A 24,690-nucleotide genomic window follows, 5' to 3' on the forward strand; every position below is an offset into this window, starting at 1 on the left:
TCTTTCGCAGGACAAAGGATAAGGTTTTTTTTTAATATTTCAGACAGATTTTCTCTGTCAGATATTCAGACTTAGAATTAAAATATACTACTCGTTCGCGGGACAAAGAATGAGTTTTTTATTTGAGATTTTTTTTTCTTTGTCAGATATTCAGGCGTTAGGTTTTCTAAAAAAAAAAAAAATTAAAATACACTACTCGTCCGCAGGACAAAGAATGAGGTTTTTTAATTTGAAAATAATTCTCTCCGTCAGATATTCAGGATTGAAGTTTTATATAAAAAAAAAAATTAAAATATACTACTCGTTCGCAAGACAAAGAATAAGGTTTTTTTATTTGAAAATTATTTTCTCTGTCAGATACTGAAGACTTGGGTTTTATGAAAAAAAAAAATTCTTGAAGGACTCATTTAGGGCAGGTTTTATATTTCTATATTTCTTACCATTTCTGCTGATTTATCAGAAATACTCAAAACGTTTGATTTCTTACATAACACCATTTTCCCTACTTGAAAACTGAAGTGGAAAAACCTTACATAAGGTAGCAACAGAAAAACAGGATGTATTTCAAATTACCTACAGAGGGACTACACAAAGAAATTGCACCTTATTGCAAGATAAAGTCCACAATTCGCGGCAGAGCAGGTGTAAAAATAAACACGCTGACCGGGAAGAAAATACAGGGGAACGGCTGCTAACTGCTCTAATTGGACAAAAGAGAGAGAGAGAGAGAGAGAGAGAGAGAGAGAGAGAGAGAGAGAGACCGTAATTCATTGAAGTCGGAAATGAAAAACTTGGACAACGTAAACAAGAGGAAACTGTCGTCAAGTTGACGCAGGGGGGAAAGGAAAGCTTGACCTTGGTGCTGAATATAGAAGAGGAAGAAGAGGAGGAAAAAGAAGAAAAGTGACTTCTCAAACAATGGCCGTATTCAAAAAGAGTGGTTGGGTGTGTGGGTGGCGTACTAAACAGTGCTGAGGGAGAGGCACAGAAAAATAACGCACGACAAAATAAAAAGATGAGAGAAAGGACACAGAATAAGGACGGAAATAATAAAACTGGGGAACTTCAAGAGCGGGACTAAAAATACAACTTTACGAATGAATAAGGAACCATGGCAGCAGCTGCCAAATCTCTGACGGACAAGCAAGAGATGCATACAAACACATCGATTTGGGAGACAAACACACACACACACACTCACATACACACAAGAGCGAACGCGCACATGGGTAGTGAAAGCGGACACAACACACTTTACTACATATTAAATGAAAGCTAATTCAACTTTAACACTATTCAATGTTTAAGAGCTAAATGTCAGCGCAGATATCAAGTTTTCTGCACAAATATCCCTCCAATTTTGAAGTTGTCTCTCTCAGAGGTAAGCTTTATCTCACTCACTCACCACCCCTGTAGGGATTTAGTGCCGTCAGTGCACCTAGTGCGGTGCACTGTAGGCACTACTTAGGGTTCTTTGCGGCGTCCCCTCGGCCCCTAGCTGCAAACCCTTCCGTTTCTTTTACTGTACCTCCAGTCATATTCTCTTTCTTCCATCTTACTCTCCACCCTCTTCTAACAACTGATTCACAGTGCAACTGCGAGGTTCTACTCTTGTTACACCTTTCAAACCTTTTATTGTCAATTTCTGTTTCAGCTCTGATTGACCTCATAGGCCCCAGTTCTTGGCCTATGGCCTAAATTCTATATTCAACTCACGCCCCTCACAAAGCAGGTCCTAAGTATACCTTAGTTTTACCAGACCACTGAGCTGATTAACAGCTCTCCTAGGGCTGGCCTGAAGAATTAGACTTATTTTACGTGGCTAAGAACCTACAGCTTATTGTGGAATCCGAACCACATTATAGCGAGAAATGAATTTCTATCACCAAAGATAAATTCCTCTAACTCTACCACAACTAAACACAGGAGGCAACTTTTCAGCAATTCGTCTTCTCCTTTCCTCTCGACCTTGCACGGAAACTCGTTTTGTTCTTCAAGATCCCTTAGCCTCGTCGTGGGCTATTTAATGCACGCTTTCACAGTACCTTACGCCTAGACAGAATAACCTTGGGAGGCCTTACTACTCCAAAGACAACTCCCCCTCTTCATATTATTCCTACTAACGTTTATATTTTCTTTCTAGAATCCACAACTGACAACACTTTGGGGTTTAACTTGCAAATTATTATTTTACAGAGAATCAAGAAAATGGACCAAGAAGCTTGGTCTTTATATTTCAGCAGCTGTGCAACTAACCTAGTTCTACGAGAGCGTTTATCCTCTGTCTTCCACAAGCAATTCTAGGGGATTATGGACATGGGGCTTGCAACTTCATTCCGAATGTTATTAATACTCCATATCATCCCAACGAAGAAGGACCTTCTATTGTTCGCAAGTAATAAAAGGTATCATATGGATTTAGGACAAAATATCACCCAAAGATAAAAGCATGCTAATGAAGGGAAAAAAAGATACGTATCAACAGAGGTTAAATAGTCTTCCATTCTATGCGTGTTTTATTGAAAAAATGCATAACACCCGGAGTATAAAAACAAAAATGTAATTTTTTTCATCGCATGGTCTGCGTCCCCTCTAGAGATGGTGGCGATAAAGAGAGAGTCTTCTAGTTCTAGTTCTAAGCGAGTCTCTCGGGATGAGGTTACTAACCCCTTGTCCTGCATGAAATATATATCCAAGATTCTACAAATGTGGTAGTGAGTTTTTTTTTACACTGTTAGAGGAAATGGTTAAATGTTTTACTCATTCACCTAGCTCAACACACACATATAAATATATAAATATGTATTTATACAGGCATGCATGCATGCATACATACATGACATACATACATAATTATATATATATATATATATATATATATATATATATATATATATATATATATATATATATATATGTGTGTGTGTGTGTGTGTGTGTGTGTGTACATAACACACACACACATGAATAATTTCTGCTGACAACACTTACTCCCCAAAAGAAAAAATAACATAAATCCATAAAAAACTAGAACTGTGACCCAACTACTACCAATGAAAAGCAAACGAGGGGACGACAACATAAAAATGAATTCCCTTCCCATAAAACGCGGGTGAGGACAAATCACAGACAACACCCCCTTCCCCGCCCCCACTAAAACCCACCCCCTCAAGTGTATTCCATCAGCAGCTCGACGCGGTGCGAAGTAATGACTCAGAGGCGACTTTCGTACTGTACTATGATCTCCCCTTCTCCCCGGCGCCACTCCGCAGACACTCTGCCCAGACATCACAGACATATATACACGCAAGCTTACAGAGAGAGAGAGAGAGAGAGAGAGAGAGAGAGAGAGAGAGAGAGAGAGAGAGAGAGACTCATTAACAGTGACAGCAATTGGCATAATGAGGGTAAATAATGCACAGAAGTATGAGCAAAATGTTAAAAATGAGAGCGATTAACATCATCAATGAGTATTACCTGAACTTTCAGTGTGTGAAATATGAAAACAAACCTCAAAAGCGTATGTACTACACTACACACATACACAAGCAGGTATAGACAAGCGTAGTGTGTATATGTTTTATATATCATATGTATAAAATCAAATAAGTACTCGTATTTTCCAGTAACGCGATTTCTACAAGATCTTTCTCGCGTCTGTCTACAAGCTCTCTCTCTCTCTCTCTCTCTCTCTCTCTCTCTCTCTCTCTCTCTCTCTCTCTCTCTCTCTCTCTCTCTCTCTCATTAAAAGAGACCGGGGCAAAACTCCCTTTTCACTGTCGCCCTTGTGAGATAAGAAAGGGAACAAAAGCTTTCCTCACATAAATACCGGAGCTTCACAGCGCACTGACGAACTGCTACTCCCTCGGGACCTTATCAACTCTCCTCTTACATATGTGAGCATAAAGAATTTGGGTAACCTCCCACAGATAAGAGGAAATAAAGGAGGGCTTTATAATAGGTGAGCCACAAATTAATTACAAAGCGCTAAGTGACTTTTGCGTCAAGGAGGAAATGGAGGCGTTCTGGGTAATCAAGAGAGAGAAAGTTCAAGTGACATAATTGCGGCATATCACTAAACAAGATGCGTCGTGTGGATATGCAGGAGAATTACGTTTAATGTTCTGATAGAATACTGAGGGTTTCTTTCTTCTTTCTCTCTCTCTCTCATACCACCAGGGAGGGGGAGGGTCTACATCACAGAATTAACATTAACAAAATCAACACAAAATGATGTACTGAAATGACAATGACTAACTATCGAAGAGAGAGAGAGAGAGAGAGAGAGAGAGAGAGAGAGAGAGAGAGAGAGAGAGAGAGAGAGAGAATTATATGATTTAATAACTTACCTATTTGATTCAAATGCCAGTCTGAGATCTCTATGAGGTTAACGCAATGGAAAATAATGATGATAATAATAATGTAATAATAATGATGATGATGATGGTAAATATAACAATAAGCAAAACAGGTATTCTTGACGATTTTAAAATAAAACTTAATGATACGCAATTCCGACCAATCAGTCATATTTACTCTGACGAAGAAAGAACAAAACAATCGCGCATAGTTCACGACTGAAAAAAATGCAAGTTATGGTGAAGTACTTTTTCTCCTTCAAAATAATAACAATGATACGATCTGAAGTCCGGGAAGAGACGAGAGAAGAGGCAAGGGGAAGTCCCAGATTGAAGGAATACCGGGATGCTTGGCATATGTTCCCAGAGACACAAGGTCACGAAATGTACCGGAGGTTGCAAAATATCATCATCGCGTGCAGCACTGGAATACCGGATTAGCACTGACAAATATGTATATAGAAAAAAAAAACGTAAAAAAAAATTAATAATGGGGATATACATTTGTAATAATAAATCTGTCAATAAAAACACAAACACGTGTGTAAAAATTAATCGTTAAACAGGCGGTTGGACAGAGGTCAAAAATAAAAATCGGGCACGATTTCATTAGTAACAATTCATTCTAAGCTTGGAAATTACTAAAATTAAAATAGCGTAAAAACCGTATCAATACAAGAATAAATGAAAGAGCTAACAACAGTTAAGCAATAAACATATTAACCGAACAAATTGATATACATGAATACATAGTGATGATTCAAAAACTGCTGATTAAAAGAATATAAATAAACGAGCTAAGAGCAATTAAGCAATAAACAAATAACCACCAACAAATAAATGAAAACCGAATAAATTAAGATTATCATATCTATACATGAATAAATAATCAGTAATGAATGCAAATACAGAATAACGACCCAAACAGTACGAAGCTGAAAGAGAACTGTTGTTGTAGACGAAGACCTTGAACTTGCCTTCCCGAATCTTCGCACTCGACAAGAGGGAATCTCTCTCTCTCTCTCTCTCTCTCTCTCTCTCTCTCTCTCTCTCTCTCTCTCTCTCTCTCTCTCTCTCTCTCCTACTAGCATTCAATCACTGTCCCGAGCATCCTCTTCCCAGATGAATCGAATGGCTTATATACTGCAAGGCGCGCGCGCCCAAGGATGCGCCCTTCACATTTATTTTTTGCCTAGAATGCGCGTAAGCTCGCTCTCTTTCTCTAACAAACGGACATACTAAGTGCGTGTGTGAGGGCGTCTTTAAATATGAATATACATATGTATATTTATGTACGAACATATACCGTATATCTACATATACGAGTGTGTATAATATATATATATATATATATATATATATATATATATATATATATATATATATATATATATATATATATATATATATATATATACATATATATACACACACACACTCGTATATGTAGATAGATAGATACAGGTCGACTGAAAAGTAACTCCATATTCTAAAATACTTATAATTTATCTATATATTGTAGCATTTTTCTTAATTTTTTGTGTATGTTCCTTAATGTATGTGAATTAAAACTATGTTGCCGTTTTTTGTTCAGATTGATTATTTTGTTTGAAATTTGGAAGACCCACAAGCATGGCTGGACGTCTGTCCCTGCAGGAGCGTGCCCAGCTGGCAGCAGCACGTTACGAAGTTTGGAGATCCTTTGTTCAAGCGCAAAGATAGCGGAGGACCATTAAAGGAAAAGACATGCTCAAGTTGACGTAAAGACGGTCACGAACTGTCATGCAAAACTCACGGCTACAGGATATGTAACTGATACTGGAAGAAGCGGTCGCCCTTCCAATTCCAGTGACCCGGAGGATGGGTCGTCATGGTCGGCATGAGCGGCCAGCCAGAAGCCCTGACTTAACACCTTGCGACTTTTTTCTTTGGGCTTGGTTAAAGGAGCAAGTCTACTCTACCAAACCAACTACTCTGGAAGAACTTGAGGGGCGAATACGAGAAGTTATGTCTTCCATCCCTCAAAGAGTTCCTGGTGAAATCAGTCGATGCGGTTCCCGGGAGGCTTCAGAAGCTGGTGGCGAATGCTGGTGCCCATATCGAATCTTAAATAAAACTCCATGCTATACGCTTTCTTCTCATTTTCATTTCTTGTAAAAATTACAGTTATGAATTAAATTATAAAAATTTTACAATAAGGAGTTACTTTTCAATCACCCTGTATATTTTACAATATACTGGCTCAGTCTTCAATTACTACCTGACGTCATATCAGATAGGCAAGAAAATGGTCTGAACTACGGAAATTTATGCTAAAATATCGCCTATGCTTTATTTAACAAAGCATGAAAACAAAATCAACAAACGAAAAACTCTTCAGTACATGATCTTGACACCGATAAATTTGGGAAAACAAACTTTCTTACAGTAATCACCTCGATTATGAAGATAACACCTATAATGATGATAAAAAAACAAGTTTCTGATACTGATAACCTTCGTTTTTACTACGGTAATTATTATACCCGTTTAAGTTTCACTTCACAACTTTTGACAGCTAAACACTATGACACCAGTAAATAAAAGAAATTAATCAATGGATTCCTAAATAATACATCCACTCATAAGCATTACAGCTTAACTGTTCAAGTACGCAAAACTCATACAATCGTAATGTTTAATCACGAACTTCAACAACGATAATGTATTTTCCTAAGTAAATCGAAAGTATTCAACGGTTACATAATAGAGTTCAGTACTGTACAGCTTTGAGAGACAGAGAAATATCACTAGATTTGCAACTGGCCTTCGTTGCGTCCTTTACTTGCGAAACCGCCAAGACTCCGTAACAATGCCTCAAACGAAGAAGAAGAAGAAGAAGAAGAAGAAGGAGGAGGAGGAGGAGGAGGAGGAGGAGGAGGAGGAGGAGGAGGAGGAGGAGGAGGAGGAGGAGGAGGAGGAGGAGGAGGAGTAACTATTAACGACACTCCACGTAAATGTTCCGAGAACCTTCAAGTCGCATTTTGTTTGTGGCTTCATCTGGCCTCTTCCCTCCGTCTAGCCCTTCGAGGAACAGACGTCCTTCTGGGAAAGTTACGAAGCGACAAGGAGGAGGAGGAGGAGGAGGAGGAGGAGGAGGAGGAGGAGGAGGAGGAGCGTTCGCGAGCCAATTTCTCGACCGCTTATTGAGTGCCATCATCAGCGCAGGTGCCAGAGGCTATATTAGCTTGAGCGTGGTCATCATCGAACCGTGTGCCAAAATACAGCAAAATTTCACAGGTTCTCATAAACTCTTCGTTGAAATTAAGTCGGAAAGAGCCATCAACGTCATCACTAATATTAGTGACATATGGATGTGGGAAATCTTGGCTCATACTTGAGCACTAATTAACGTGGTCATCATCAACACAGGTGCCAAGAGGATATGACAAATATTACCTGGTACTTCTCCCGTTCTTGAAATTATCTTTCACTTCCTTCGCCTTAAGTTGTCAAAACGTAAGTCTCCGAAGCTAAATAAATAAGTTACGGACACTTGTACTCTAAGGATAAATTAAAATCACGCTGCGTTTTGGAAATATATAAAAAAGTTACAATTCACTATAGTTTCAATACCAACTGGTCTCCTCTTCAGGCGACTACAATATAATACAATAAAAGAAGGAAATCTACATAAGAGGAAAAATTTTTTTAGTCTATTAAAAAATTAAATAAAATATTTACATACGAAATCAATTTACAAGATGTACATAAAAGAAATAAAGTCTTCATCCCCCGATTCTCTGGTTATTTTCTCATTTACAATATAAAGAACTTGATATAGATAACAAGTCTCATTTACAAGAGAGATAAAACTTCACCACAACCTCTTTATCTCTAAATAGTGAATTAGGTACCTAGTTGTTAACCGACTGTCCTGTGTCGCAGCTAGAGGAAATGAGAAAAAAAGATTAAACTAGACGGGATTGTTCATTGTTTTGTCAAAATGCATACCAACAAAAGATGGAACATCGACGAGGTAATAACCTCCCCCGGGTGAAACCATTCATAAGACTGACTCTGTGTGTGTGTGTGTGTGTGTGTGTGTGTGTGTGTGTGTGTGTGTGTGTGTGTGTGTGTATCAATAACCTTTCCAACACTCAGCTGATAAACGTCGAAAACTTATTCAAAGTTCAGAAGGCTGTGATATAATCATCGCTGAGGTAATCAAACTTCACCCAAGAGCCTTTATGTATCTTGACAGGGATTTGGCCTTTCAGACGAATGGGAAAACTTAGTAATTAATTATTTTCGCGACAGGGAAGAAATCTAGTTCGTTCACCGGCAAGAAAAAACAAATGAAAAGGTAAAAAGGAAAAAATGGGGTGCATTTCAGCGCAGCTTTCCCATGAAACTCGACCTGGACATGATTCCAACACTATTAAAAGTCCAAAGTAAATGAAGTATTGAAGATAAATGTTATTAATCATGTCAAAACGAATTAATACTTCGTGCACGTTTTCAATATACTCAAGGCATTACCTTTAATTTACGAAAGGGCGCCATTTGCTTCTGGGCTTAAGTTGTTAATTCTTCTATTACAATTGGAATAAACATTATCCTTTACAAATTGACTTTTCAATCAAAATCTAAATGTAAAAGGAAGGATATATACAATACACATACACATACATTTAGTCGTTCGCCCTAAGAGGAGGTGCCTTCAGTGAAAAGGCAATACAATGTTCAATGAAACGTTCACATTTGAACGTGGACGACCTCTGTACGAAAGTTCCATTAGCCTCTTTAAACACTTTCAAAGGCAGCTCATCACCACAAATGCGAATTCATCAATATATACTGCAATACCCTCCCGATAACAATAATAACACATTAACCACGACAAAAAAAAAAAAAAGCTACGTTGCGAAAGAAAAAAACATACATTGCAAGTATTGCTCTCGGTTGGAGAAATGTTAGATTAAAAGGAGCCTCGTCATCACCGGCGTTTTCACATTCTCACTAGAAGTTCAATATTTTCAAGGGAAAGCTACCAGATGCAATAAAGAAAGCAACGAAGCACGATAAAACAATAAGAAATCTCTCTCTCTCTCTCTCTCTCTCTCTCTCTCTCTCTCTCTCTCTCTCTCTCTCTCTCTCTCTCTCTCTCTCTGTTTTGTCTTGGAGAGCTGTTAATCAGCTCAGTGGTCTGGTAAAACTAAGGTATACTTAACTTGACAAGGATACCAATCATCTCGCAATTATAACAGCGAAACCTTATAAAAATAAAAATAAAAAACTCTCTGGAAAACACTAAGTGAGGAGTTAATTGAGTAATAGCTCACCAATTTCGTCCGATTGATTAAGAGAAATCTTTGGGAAAAATCAGTCCCGATAAGATACGAGTTATCGAAGAGGATGTGATTGGCTCTGAACATTATAAATTATAAATAAAAACCACTGAAACCCAAGTATTAATGATTGTGAAATTACATTACACGAGTTATTCGAAGTACTTTCTGAAGGAAAAGTTATAATGACACACAGAAATAAATGCTTTATATTTAAAGTAAAATAGATTACTAATACTATACTCTGACGAGAAGAAGTGACATTACCTGTTGATTTAATCAGCTGATCGTCACTGGATGCCATTTTTTTTTAAAGTCTGATAGAGGGTCCACTAATAACTTTTACCAAACCTTTCCTTTCGCACCAGAAATCCCAGCCTACATTCCAGTGGAAAAAATACTGACACCTAATTGTATATATAAATGTGTAGTTACAATTAGTTAATATTTTCTATCAATTATCCATCACAGAATGTTCTATCATTTTGACAGTATTTTTAAAAGCGATAGGACGAAGCCGAGAATAATTTCCAATACACAATACGGCCGTAAGCATTCAATTTCCAAGAACTTCAAAATCAACTTTGGTCGTATATAATAGCATTCAAGTGGATCACAATACGCTAACATCAGCACGAAAACACATTCAACATTACTTTAACAGACGTAACACATCGGAATCCGCCTTTCGTTCGGGCAGTTAACAGCGCGATCAAAAGAGTGGAACTGGGCGTTATCACTCCACGAAAGTATTTGGGGGTTCGGCCATTATGGCCCACCTTATCACTATCACGATATCTTATCAAAGAGGGTTTTTCTTATCGCTCACCTCGTATCTCGTGGGGAGCTATAATGCTTCCCTTATACTGTACACAATTTGATAAACAAAATACACAAGTTAAGAGGCTATAGGGCATTTAAATATGATGGTATGTACAGTATTTGGAGAGTGCTGATTCCTCACATCCCCGTTTCTCTCTCTCTCTCTCTCTCTCTCTCTCTCTCTCTCTCTCTCTCTCTCTCTCTCTCTATGTATGCACGACGTACTTGTATAAAACTGACAACTGCGTCAATAGACTAACTACTTTTAAACATATCAGCTGCTTGCTAGTTCAGTAATAGCACACAAATTTTTTTTAAGATAAGGTGTCCATAATGTTCATTCCTACTCCGGTTCGGGGATCGAACGACGATTCCTCGGCAGTGGGCCTACGATGATATAAACATTTCAGCATTTACAGACCTTAGTTGTAAGACGAATAACTACGGCAGATTATTTGAATCGTCAAGCAGAAAAGAGTAAACAGACAGGTTAGGGGGAACGACTTAATGTTGATTAAGTTTACAAACGCAACACACATACTGTGTATACTGTACATGTGGGTGTGTGTAGTCATAATCGTAGGAATTAATGATGTTATTTCAAAGGAAGCAAAATATGCAACCCAAAGCGCATCAAGATCTCTAACATGATAAGAATGAAACCACTACTACTTCATTTAGCTCGACTTAAAACAATAATGAGCGATAATTTGTAGACATTTTGGATCTGAATTAAACAAAACATTATTAACGACGTTATACTTAGCAAATAATTAACAAAATTTCAAAATTAACCACCTATTTTTCATACGATTATCCCAGACGACACACTTCTTCCCTGGGTTACAGCATTGTTATTAACACGATATTAATATCAACCATCTTCGTGGCGTAAAAATTTAACATCAAAAGATGACAGTGCCCTTCCCCGAGATGTCTCCCTCAGTTCAGTTTCTTTACCACTAAACGTAGGCAATCTGATACAAAGTAATTTTCCATTCTCACTAAGCATCCTTATCAGCTTACCTCTCTTCTATTAATCTCGTTCGAAGATTTAAGAAGAAAAAACAAGCAAAAAATGCGCCGAAGTTTCTTCGGTGCAACCTAGTTTTCTGTATAGCCGCTACAGCGTATAATCAAGACCGCCGAAAATAAATCTACCTTTCAATGGTCTTGGTATAATACTGCATGAGCCACGGCCCATGAGACTTTAACCATAGCCCGGTGGTAGCCTATCCTATATCGTTGCCAGAAGCAAGATCATGGCTATTTGGTATGTTTGATGACCGGAGGGTGGATGATCAACACACCAATTCGCAGCCCTCTAGCCCCAGTAGTTTTGAAGATCTGAGGGCGGACAGAATAAAGTATGGACGGACATGCAAAGCCGTCACAACAGTTTTCTATTATAGAAAACTAAAAAGTGAGTTCAATTGGTTTGCAGCTTGATTCTCTTTCCCTTTCTCAGCTGCTATCTTAGTTACTTACTTCACTCACTCAATCAAATTTTTATGATTATCACTATTACTACTGCTTCAAATCCGCATATCTTTACACCGAAGCTACCAAAATGGACATTATGTACCTGTTATGCAAGCTTCCTTAAGAAATTACTTGTACAATAAGTATGTACGCGTATATATATGTATGTATATGTACACTATCTATCTATCTAATATATATATATATATATATATATATATATATATATATATATATATATATATATATCTGTATATATATGGAACAGTTCGACTTAACCAAACCAAAAAACTCATGGCAGAGAGCAAAGAAGCATCAGCGCAACGGGGTACGTTCGCTTTTGTCAACAATTCTAGGAAAGATTCTTCTTACAGAACGTTTTAGACCAGTCTCGCATTCCTCCCACGGTATTACTCCTGTTGCAGACCTAAATATAAAGAATAAACTGTTGAGAGAGAGAGAGAGAGAGAGAGAGAGAGAGAGAGAGAGAGAGAGAGAGAGAGAGATATTTTGTCTGTCAGAATAATTCTCGCCTCTCAAATATTATAACATTGTCCAAACAGTAGTTATCATTCATGTTGCAACCATAACATGAGAGAGAGAGAGAGAGAGAGAGAGAGAGAGAGAGAGAGAGAGAGAGAGAGAGAGAGAGAGAGAGAGAGAGAGCCAGGCCACGTTTTTTGTTGTAGAATTCTCGTCTGTCATAACGTTTCAAAAGGATTCTGGTTCCAACCCAGTCTCGGACAGGAAAGCAACAGTCAAGTTACATACCTAAAAGTAATGACTTCTTATTACGAGAGAGAGAGAGAGAGAGAGAGAGAGAGAGACATTGGCTTTCAGAATAATTCTCGTCTTGCAAATGTTCTACACCCGTCCAGACAGCAGTATCATTCATTTCATGATACAAAGGATACTTAGAGAGAGAGAGAGAGAGAGAGAGAGAGAGAGAGAGAGAGAGAGAGAGAGAGAGAGAGAGAGAGAGAGAGAGCGTTTTTTTGTTGCAGAATTCTCGACTAACAGAACGTTTCAGCCCTGTCTCGGACAGGAAAGCCATCAGTCAAGTTACAAACCTAAAAGTAATGACTTCCTATCATGAGAGAGAGAGAGAGAGAGAGAGAGAGAGAGAGAGAGAGAGAGAGAGAGAGAGAGAGAGAGAGAGAGAGTTTCGACTCTGAAGGACAATGCCCGCGAGGATGAAGGCTATATTGGCGAAGGCTTGTAGCGCCTGTGACAAAAAACTAACCGCAAAGAATCGTCTTCCTCTACATAAAAAAGTTGATTGCAATAACCACAATGACAAAAAAGAAACGAAAACCGTCGAAGAAATAAGAATGACGGCGTTATCATGATATAAGCCAAATAATCTTTGTTTTTGCTTGTGGTTAAAAATCCTAAAGAAAAGGAAGACGTGAAGGAGATGCATTCTTTTGCACCAGGGTTAATTCTCTGTCTAACGTATACATTCTTTTTGTTATTATATATATACATACATACATACATATACATATATATATATATATATATATATATATATATATATATATATATATATATATATATATATATAATATATAACAATACTATGGCTTAATCGTGGTTATTTGCTTTACCAAATTTAACATTTAATTTCACTAGTTACAATTAATTCAAACTCCACTAAGCAATCATTCCTAATCCCGTATCAAACGATATGGTTCATGTAGATAATCATCAATAACTCACGTTTCTCTCCCTACACCATCCAGTTTAATGTACTTACGTAACCTTTATACGGCTCATATACACAGCACGCTCAATTTCATTTCCTTACCTGCAAAAGAGAAAAATGATCAAAGATTAGTTTAATTTATATATAACACGTTTATGGCTGATATAAAAAAATTTAAATGATGAAAAGACAAGTAAAGATGCAAACACACGATTCAGCTCGCTTCTCAAACAATGCAAGATCTTTGGACTGCAAACGCAAAACGAGGTCACAAGTCCAACAGTTCAGAAAGAAGACGACGGGGAACGAAAATGAATGGAAATATATAAACTGGAACCTCGCCTCTCCTAATGTTAGGATACGCGAAGGAAAGAGTAGCAACCTAACCACAGGAATTGAGGAGGCCTGTCAACCAGTAAACCTTTCATTACCTCTTTCTTATTGTGTGGCAATTTTCACATTAGAAGCTAGGTTCATGATGTCGATATCTAAATGACGGTCTTATCTTGACCTTATCACGTTTAGCCAAACTATCAAAATGAAATAACAACAACACCAATAATAATAATAATAATAATAATAATAATAATAATAATAATAATAATAATAGTGGAAAGCCATACTCGATTCTACTTTTCGAAAAATACTTTTTTTCGTGTGTGTGTGTGTGTGTGTGTGAGTACAAAACGTGATTCAGTCAACCACAGCCATACCAACGGGATATTATCAGCCCACTGCATTGATAACTTCCCCCATAAGCTATTAAAAATTATAGTTAACAGAGGTACCGTACCACTGTATGCCAGACGACTCTGCACGTATGCTATAAATGTGACGTAATAATTTATTCAAGTCTCAATCTTCAGTCTTTATATTAAACAGATATAATACACACACACACACACACACACACACACACACACACACACACACACACACACACATATATATATATATATATATATATATATATATATATATATATATAGAGAGAGAGAGAGAGAGAGAGAGAGAGAGAGAGAGAGAGAGAGAGAGAGAGAGAGAGAGAGAGAGAGAGAGAAATGAATACCTTACTGTATAATATATCAACACTTATTTCCTGCCCAGGTGAACGACTTCCTACAAAAGATAATTTCTTAACATGAATATAACCAGTTTTTTTCAGCATTCGAGAGAGAGAGAGAGAGAGAGAGAGAGAGAGAGAGAGAGAGAGATTCCTTTTGCCCACATGTAATCGGTTAGTAACAAGCACATAATGGTGGAAAAAAAAAAAAAACTTTGAACCGAGCGGAGTGTTTTTGCCAAGTGTGTTCGTGGGGAATCGTCTCTTACCTAATTTCCCCATTTATTTCCTCTCTCAGCCAAATACCCCCTTTCCTCGTCCTGACTAATTTCGAGATCTGGGTAAGTGGATCAACGGCCGACCACTTAAAAAAAACAAGAGATAAATAATGTGCTAATATAATACTTCTCTATTGTAAAACATTTTGGTGGCCGTATCAAGGAGCGGAATGAAGCACTGTAAAACAATAGCTACTAAAATATAAAAAATGTATTTAAATTATGGATTGAAAACCAGATGTTTTAGTGATTACTTATAAAAAATTTAATAAATTTCAATATTAAAGAAACACTAACACCTCTCCCACAGGTAAAACGACCCTCTGGAGAAAGTCATTGACGCACGCCATAATGATTTCAACTCTTAGAAAGGCGCAACAAAGATACAATTGCAGAAACCTGCCTCTACCGAGAAGGAAAACATTCGCAGGTAATAAGAACCCTTTACACACTTAACCTCATTTTCTTCTGCGCTGTAAAGTGTTTTCCTTAACCCCCCACCCCCTCCACAAAAAAAAAAAAAAAAAAAAGCAAGGAGTGGCAGCAGCCTTCGAAGACCAGCCAGACTTAAATTAAGGTTATAAAAGATGCATCAGACTCGGGGGCAATAAAAACTATATCAGACTTGAGGCTATGAAGGATATATCATACCTGGAGCTATAAAAAGCTGCCGGGCAAGCAATATCGAGAGGTATATCACTGTCATAAAGTCACGTCAGAGCAACGGGAACAATGTTGCTGCCATAAAACTATGAATAGGGATATTTCATAAATTCTTCTACGAGCGCACACCATTAAGCGTCGATTGCCACGGCAGATGCAACGCTGTTTTATACAAATAAATCAATCAATGAGCCGTTCAACTTTTACGTAGCGAATTCGAAATAGAAATGCGAGGATTTAAAAGCAGTGGTCTGGACTATAAATTTACGAATTGTGAATCTGATGTAATTAAACATACTCACTGAACCCTTCATCAGACCTGTTTCCAGACATAACTGTAGTGAAATAAATTACAATCACAAGTCTACACCTAATCGCATACGAGGTTATTTTTCCGAGAACGCACAGTCTTGCCTTTCATTACATGTCACATCCAATTCTCGGAAGCATGGCAAGAAGGACAGAGCACCACGAACCTAAACACACCAACTCAATTCAGCACTCGAATTTTGGTCCTTTCTATAATATTCAAACAGAATTTACAAACAACAGTACGACTACTACTTTGCTCTCGTGTATACAGCGCGGAATGCACATGAACTTAATATGGAATTGCTGCTACTTGTCCCGAAGTACATTCACTCCGTGATCTCAGAAATTATCAAGACAAATTTTGACAGTTAAAGAGTGACAAGGGGAGTAGGTATTGTCTTCTCTCTCTCTCTCTCTCTCTCTCTCTCTCCATGCATACATCTCCATTATACATACATTGTGTGTGTGTGTCTTGCTTTACTCTGAAGTTACACACACACACATAAATAATATATATATATATATATATATATATATATATATATATATATATATATATATATATATATATATATATATATATAAACTATTAGTGTAGCTTCAGAGTAAAGCAAGACAAGAGACACAAAAATACTTCACACAGACCTGACAGAACCAGCAGCGTCTCGCATACCTCTCCGGCGAGAATATTCGGGAATGAAATGAAAACTAGACAGTGACAAACCTCGCCAGGCGCACAGGCGGAGAAAGAACAATGGTTAGCGCCCTGAATAATTCATCCGAGGGAAATCTTAGGAGAGAAAGGAGGAACGAGACGGGCTTATCCTTCTCCTCCTCCTCCTCCTCCTCCTCCTCCGCTAACAAGAAAAGCCCGACAAAGTGGGAGGTGAAATTAATCAAACTTTTAAAAGAGGTGGGGTTTTCATTTTACGCTTTCAAGGTGGGACAGTACGGCTACGTCATTCCTCAGAAAAATTTGGAAGGATGGTATATATGAAATGGCATAATAATCGCATACCGAAAATAATTTATACTAACTATAAATATAAACACACACACACACATATATACACACAAATACATACACATATACAAGTGTATATGTATATATATATATATATATATATATACACATATACATACACAAATACATATACATATACACAACAAATACATATACATATACAAGCATATACATATATATATATATATATATATATATATATATATATATATATATATATATATATATATATATATATATATATATATATATATATACAATATATATATACATATATATATATATATATATAGTATATATATATATATATATATATACGTGTGTGTGTGTAATCACAAAATAGCCACACAACTACAATCGATCGAAAACATTTTAGCCCCGTCGATGCAAACAAGAGATAAACAAATTATAAACCCACCGTATGGTTCTTTAATTACATTTCATCAGAGCATGGCACCTACCAGTGCTGAGCGGAAGTTAGCACATAAGCTTCTGACTTAATCCAGATAACGCAATTGTTTGGGCAATGACGTCAGTAAGCGCTGTTTCAAAGATTTGATAACGAACAAATGGTCGGTGGGGGGGGGGGGCCAGAAAACTAGATCCGTGACTGGATAACAAGGTACGAACAAATACATATATACGCCAAGATAACAAAATCGCTTATAGTTTGTGGGAATACACAGAAAAGTTATCATTGTAATGTAATTTCGACACGAAGAAAGCCGGAAAGTTAACAGCTGGATAAAGGCGACAAAATAAACTTTACAGAAGAGCTGTTACTATAATTATTATTACTCTTATTATTATTACCAATGACCACTAACCTGCAAAGAAAGCTTCAACAGCTCGTGGAATCGCCCACTTGTTACATAAAAGGAAAGCATAGCGAAGAAGGAAAATATCAACAAAAGGTCGAGCGGTTTCAACCACAAAAGCATCTTCGGGTTGCCTAATGAAAGTTTCCTTTCCTTAAAACTGCAATTACGGTCCCTTAAAAAATTTTTAAAGGAGAGAGAGAGAGAGAGAGAGAGAGAGAGAGAGAGAGAGAGAGAGAGAGAGAGAGAGAGAGAGCAAAAATAAAAACCCCACACAATTTCCAGGCAGCGTTGTTCATCCGGGAAAAAATGTACTCCGAGGAGTAAAGACTGGCCACGTATAAACGGGGCATTAGAATTTTTTACCCGCTGAACAATTCTCTAAGTTTATAATGAACCAGACACGCTTTGCCGACTTCCCAAGAAATTTCGGGGAAGAAGTTTAGTGTGTAGGATGCAAGGCTACGGCAAGAAATAATGGGTTAAATCTTATATGCAGACATGGGGGCACTCTACAGCAACTACGGCTAAAACACACTACGATTATTTGTGAGATTCTTTATTTCCAACTCGCTCTCTGGGTCTCTCGTTCACTTTTCTACTAGAGTAACGAAGTCGCCTTACGAAATATGCTATGCTAGGCCCCCAAATATAAAGAAAAAACAAATACACCATAGAAACAAAGCAAATTAAAATGGCTTGCAAAATTCAAAAGAAAATTAGTGAAAAGCAATACCGTAACCTTGCAATTTTACATAGAACTAAAAGTGCAAATATCCCGAGATTCAGAGGAAATTAAAATCAGTAACTAAAATATAAGATAACAAATTCGTTGTAATGCTGAAAGAGAAAAGTCGAAATGGCAACCACATAAGTACATGATACAAAATTTAGTGTAGTGCAGAAATATTACGACATTTAAAAGCCGTAACCATCCATAAACAATACTAATAAACACACACACACACAAACACATCTTCACTCCAGCAGCACCATCTTCAGGCTCCAGGCAGCACCAGTCTTAACAAGAGAGAGAGAGAGAGAGAGAGAGAGAGAGAGAGAGAGAGAGAGATACAAAGGGCACGAAACCTCGACTGGCACTAATGCCAATTTTTTACGTGCACCCACACTCCGACCAAGGCACTTCTAACTTTACTACTACAAGTGCTACAATGCTGTTGCTGTTGAGCTCACTGTACTTATTCTAGAGAACTGAGTTTCTCCTTGAGAAGTTCCCTATTATGTAGAGTCATTAAAAAGCCATTTGTATATACAGCCTTCATGATATTTAATCTTTCTTTCTGTATATAAATGTCACCTTGAGAAGACCCTTATTATTAATCTCTATGCATATTTATATACCTGATGTTGAGAGAGGTATTTATTTCTATTCTCTAAAAATGTCGGGAAGATATAATATCTAATCTCTAAAAACCGTCTTCTGCAAACCTCTTATTTCCTTTATACTTTAAATTCGGAAATATGTAACAAATAATCTTATTAAGCACCAATAATGTTGACTTGAAAATTCCAACAACTTAACCTTGCTCAAATACAAATAATTTACCAAGCAAGAACTATGATATTACTTGAAGGGTTTAGACATTCAATGAACTTTCGTCGGGTTCAAAAATACATAATTATCAATCATTAAATATATTGTAATTCAAACTAGTCATGTTTCCTACCAACTTATGCTTCGTCTACGATAATAACATGACTAGTTTGAATTGCAATATATTTAATGGTTGACAATTTGTATTTTTATTTTTAATTCAAATGACAAATACCATTTAATTACAATGAAGAAAATTATGATACAAGTAAATTAAAAAAAATATATATCTTAGCTCATTAGCTTGCTCTCTTCCGAAAACACACGCATCTCTTTTCCAACGGTTAGTTAGATCCCATTATCAGCCCAGAACCATCTTGTCTGCTAAGACCAGCCTGGTCACCACCACTATTTTCACAGTTGCCAACGAATGGCCAAGAACATCCGCGTTGCTGGTCGTTTAGCAGGAATACCAAGATAGTCGTAATGCCCCACCTTTTGTCCATAGGGCAACCTGTACTCGCACCCCCTCCCCCTCCTTTTATTACTTGTTACATAACTCTGGGGATTTTTTTAATTTTTATTTTTATACCCTTCAGAGCAAATGTGGATTATACCGAAACATCATCACGTTGATAAAACTGCACAAACACGAGCAGCAAACATTATACATGAACGCACTTTTGTATACACGCATGCAAGCATGAATGCATATAATACATATGTGTTAGTGTTCGTGTTTGAGAACGCCAGTATGTACAAGGGTATAAGTACAAAGATATGTATCGTGAATTCTCATACTTACGTATACACGCGTGCAAGCACGAATGTATATAATACATATTTATTAATAGTATTCGTGTTTGAGCACCCCAGTATGTATATGTGCATAAGAAAAAATATATGCAACGTGAAGTCTCTCACAAACTGTTCTTTGTAGCTTTGAGACCGATCTAAATCTTGACTGTTTGCTTTGACCAAACATCTGCTACAGTGCCTCACTGTAAAGAAGAGCCGAAGGCACCCAAGCAGCGCCTAAATCTCCTAATGCCTTTCAGACCAGAGCCAAAACAGCGCCGGCACTTGGGGAGGAAAGTTGGCCTTTGTATCAGACGCTGGTGTGTAAGTTTTATATAATTATTTTCAGGGAGCAGTGCGCCGAAAGCAGCTGTAAACTGTGGGAACGTAAATAAACATACAAGAATAAACAACAAGAAATTGGGAAAAGAATCGTCAAGAAATCTCGTCTCTTTTTATTTTTTTACTTTATTTTCAGTTGGAAGGGTTTTGCTTCTTACTACTTTTTTTTCTTCTTACTACTATTTTTTTGTTGTTGTCTTAGATCTCTCCTCTTACCTACTGAAGCATCTTCACACCCTTGAAGTGAACGCATACGAAGCCTTTCAAGTTGTCAATGGCGCCACCTCTCGTCGCTTTCCCTCAAAAAATTTTCCCACTTTTTAACCTCACGTCTACTGAAGACAATATTTGATGATCACACAGCTCCCCTCTCCCTTTGACAACACTTTTTCTCCTACTATGTCTGCTCCTGTGTCTCGACACTTTTTTTTTTTTTTCTTATTCAAAGTTTTTTTTTTATATATACCGTTTTGTCCCCTTTGCACCCAGTTTATTAGTTTCAATAACAGGAGGAACCCTTCATACATAATAAACGTCATTTTCCTCTATTCACAGCTCGCCATGTGTAAACAATAAGCAACAAAGGAGAGAGAGAGAGAGAGAGAGAGAGAGAGAGAGAGAGAGAGAGAGAGAGAGAGAGAGAGAGGAATGTTGTTTCCGGTCTTCAAGGGTCAATTTAGAATACGGTAAAGTACCCACCCCGACTATTCGCCCTTTCTCGACTTGATTAAAAATGAGAGAAAATATACGCAGGGTAATCATACGTGAGAGGCAATCAAAACAGGGAAAGAACATGTTACAAGTTTCGTAGGCGCTAGGAAAGCAAAACTGCTACTTTGCACTTGCTGAATATTGTACGTCCCGGGTTAATAAACAGAACCAAGGAATATAGCTAATTTGCAAAAGCACCGTTTTATATACATAAACATTTGTGTAAGAGCACGGCTTAACATCATGAGAACGCCGTTTCCATGACAACAAAAAGTATGTTTTGTTAGTATAAAACTGAAAGGCCTCTGCGTTTAAAATAAATTTATATTGTTTGTTTGTTTCTCTCTCTCTCTCTCTCTAATGTATATGTATATATATATATATACACACATATATGTGTGTGTGTTTGTATGTATGTATATACACAATTATGCAATACAAGAATAAAGTTAAACCTCCACAAATCCAAACAAAATAGAACCACGGGTCATTTCCAGAGAGCAAATGCTGTGAAAGAGTAAGAGAGCGAACAGGACAACTGTCACATACAACTGCAGACGAGCCAACAAAATGGCACTGCAGAGTAGCAACTGCTACCGCCGTTGATTCAACCTGTTGTTTCACAGAAGAGAATTTCAAGGCTGACATGCCCATTTAATCCCGAGGTCTCGGCCAACAATCACAATGGCTCTTTCACCCCTGAGGAGCTGACCTTCGTCGCTCACAATGAGAGCGAGGTTCATCAAGGAGGAGTCCTATTTTCCGAGTGATTTCGTCATCATCTTCATCTTAGGACTAATTATGATCTCTTCATTGCAGGGCGTCAAGTAAAATGTTTGGCTGTTGCCCTCGGCTTCAGATGAATTGTCCTGAATTACAGTGCAAAAGATTTCCCACCCCAAAATCTGGCGTCAAATAAACCTTGTTAAATGTAATGTGCCCCGATATCAGACCAAACCAGACCAAAGAGGTTAAATGAGAAGAGTTTTTTAAAACAATTTCATCACGCGAGAGAGAGAGAGAGAGAGAGAGATAATTGAGAAGAGTTTTTAAAAAATTTCATCAGAGAGAGAGAGAGAGAGAGAGAGAGAGAGAGAGAGAGAGAGAGAGAGAGAGAGAGAGAGAGAGACTCTTTTAATGCAATTTCATCACAACGTCTCCCCACAAAAAAAAAAAAAAAAAGGCCAAAGCAGTGTGTAAGTAAAAGACATCCCAAAAAATCTCTCATTCCAAAACAAAGTGCGCCAGCGTTTCAGGGCACACAATCTTTTGAGAAAATAGAAAAAAACTTGGCCACCACACCGATAAGTGATCAAATGCAGACAAAACCGAACCAAAAAACCACCACCTCAATGTCTGAGGACAGCAGCCAGTATCACTTCAAGGTTACGCTGAGGTGAAGTACATAAGCATATATATACGAGATGATGGCAGCGCGAAATACGCCCTGATGGAGTGAATCATAAATATTAGGTGGATGGCGCTCAAGGTTGTTGAAGTGCAGTACTTCTCGAGAGGCGAGATAGGGGAGATGAAGGGGGTCTCAAGAATTGGTCTTGTATACGTGAAAGGGAAGGAACTTTTTTTTAAAGGGAGTATTTTTTGTTTTGTTTTGTTTAAGTCGGTTTGTTTATAAATGTAGGTAAAATACAAGGAGGGGAATATTTATAGAGTACAAAGAAAAGGAAATAGAGTATAAATGTAGGTAATACAAAGGGAGGGGAAATATTTAGCCAGTACAGAAGAAAGGATGCAGATTATAAATGTTGGTAAAATAATGGGAGAAAGGGAGAGGAATATTTAGCGAGTACAAAAACAAAAGGATAAAATAGTACAAGACATCTTTTCTTTCTATACTTCCTATTACCTGCTGTTACTGCTTTCAAATGAACACCATATTCTTTGGAAGTTTGAATTTCACCAAATTCTTTGGAAATTTGAATTTCAAGTCAATGGTCCCTGTGGGTTTGTTCCATATGAATGGGGTTGATCTGAATAATAAAAATAATAAAATGTAGGTAAAATAAAGGAAGGAAAAAATTTAGCGAGCACAAAAGAAAGAATACAAAGACAAAATAAGAGAGAGAGAGAGAGAGCAACGGGCCGCTGGTAACAAAATGCTAGTTTTCATGAGACTCTGACTAAGCCTTGTGTTTACATTTCCGAGTGAGACGTACAAAGGGAAAACGAGAATAATGGGCGCAACTGGCAACAATCCCTCGGTACTAGTGCACTGTCTTTGGGAGAGAGAATACCCACCTACACACGCTCCCGGACGGTACTCGGAAAAAAGTTACTCATTGAGCGCGTTTCTGCTTCTTGTACACAGGGCTACTGAACAAACCACATAAATATAAACGCGACTGAATAAAAATCACTTACACGCACCATTCAGAGTTGCAATGAGCGTTCAACAGAATAAAAAAAAAAGGGCAATAAGAAACATGAAAGTATTAACAGAGCCATGAAAAGGCTTTGATGGTGGGAAAATACGGTGAATTTAAAGCTAATTTAACGAACACATGATCTGCAAATGAGGGAGATCTCTCTCTCTCTCTCTCTCTCTCTCTCTCTCTCTATTAATCCGCAAGGTCCATGCCCTATCATATGACCCTCTTGTTATCCAAAAGAGTGCCGTCTAGACACTCTCCCCAGAATAGAACTAGAAAGATTACTGCATACAAACCGATGTTCTCTATTTCCGCTTCTTCCATTTTTTTTTTCTTCAGAAAAGTAGAACACGTCAACAAGCCTCTGAGGCCTTTCACACAAATCAAATAATCCTTGTTAAGTATTTATTTGGTTCGGTAATACAATCCAAAGTTTGCCTTAGAACATTTTTAATATATGTTTTGTATTGCATTTTGGACAAGATATCAAAAATAGACACTTCATTCTTGGGTTTTAATATTCTGTAATAAAAACAAGAAGTTTGTATAAATTTACGTTATTTACACACTGTAATGTACATTTTCTAAATAAACTATACTATGTATATATGTACCCCTTTCATCAAAATGACACGCGCCAAACGTTACGTACCAGTGCGAAGCTCAGACCTATTACCTAATTCCTTCATTCTGTAAGGGCCACTGGCAATAAGAATGATATGTCCAACCGTACCATTAATTAACGGTAGACAACCGTCATTAAACAGAAAAAAAAATATGGATACATACTGCATTTTATATAGTCCAATATTCTGAAAGCCAACAAAGACACTTGAAGTTACGTGCATACTATGTATACGGGTTAAGAGATGAAGCCTTTGTTAGGCATATGACTAATTAAAATTCAAGAAGATTACCACAAACCATATATCTAAAACATTCCCCTCTGCACAGAAAATCCCCATCCGTGTCACTGTACCCTTAAGTACACTTCCGATTACAATGACTTCGAGTGCTGCAAAGCTTGCGCAGATGAC

The 24,690-nt window shown here is 37.4% G+C and overlaps 1 protein-coding gene across 12 annotated transcripts in view; it reads right to left on the minus strand.

The window, feature by feature from the left end:
- Positions 1–24,690, minus strand: part of fwd (phosphatidylinositol 4-kinase beta fwd) — a 428,358-nt gene that overhangs the window by 22,472 nt on the left and 381,196 nt on the right. Inside the window, exon 1 of one of the 12 annotated variants that reach the window (XM_067097350.1) lies at positions 9,955–10,442. The exons of 10 other annotated variants lie outside the window; for them this stretch is intronic. The gene's annotated coding sequence lies outside the window, so the exon portion shown is untranslated. Of the gene's footprint in view, positions 1–9,954; positions 10,443–24,690 lie in introns of those variants that run through there. One more of the 12 variants, XM_067098050.1, reaches the window with a different exon arrangement.

The sequence above is a fragment of the Macrobrachium rosenbergii genome, chromosome 1 (genome assembly GCF_040412425.1).
Source record: "Macrobrachium rosenbergii isolate ZJJX-2024 chromosome 1, ASM4041242v1, whole genome shotgun sequence".
NCBI classification, from domain to species: Eukaryota; Metazoa; Arthropoda; class Malacostraca; order Decapoda; family Palaemonidae; genus Macrobrachium; species Macrobrachium rosenbergii.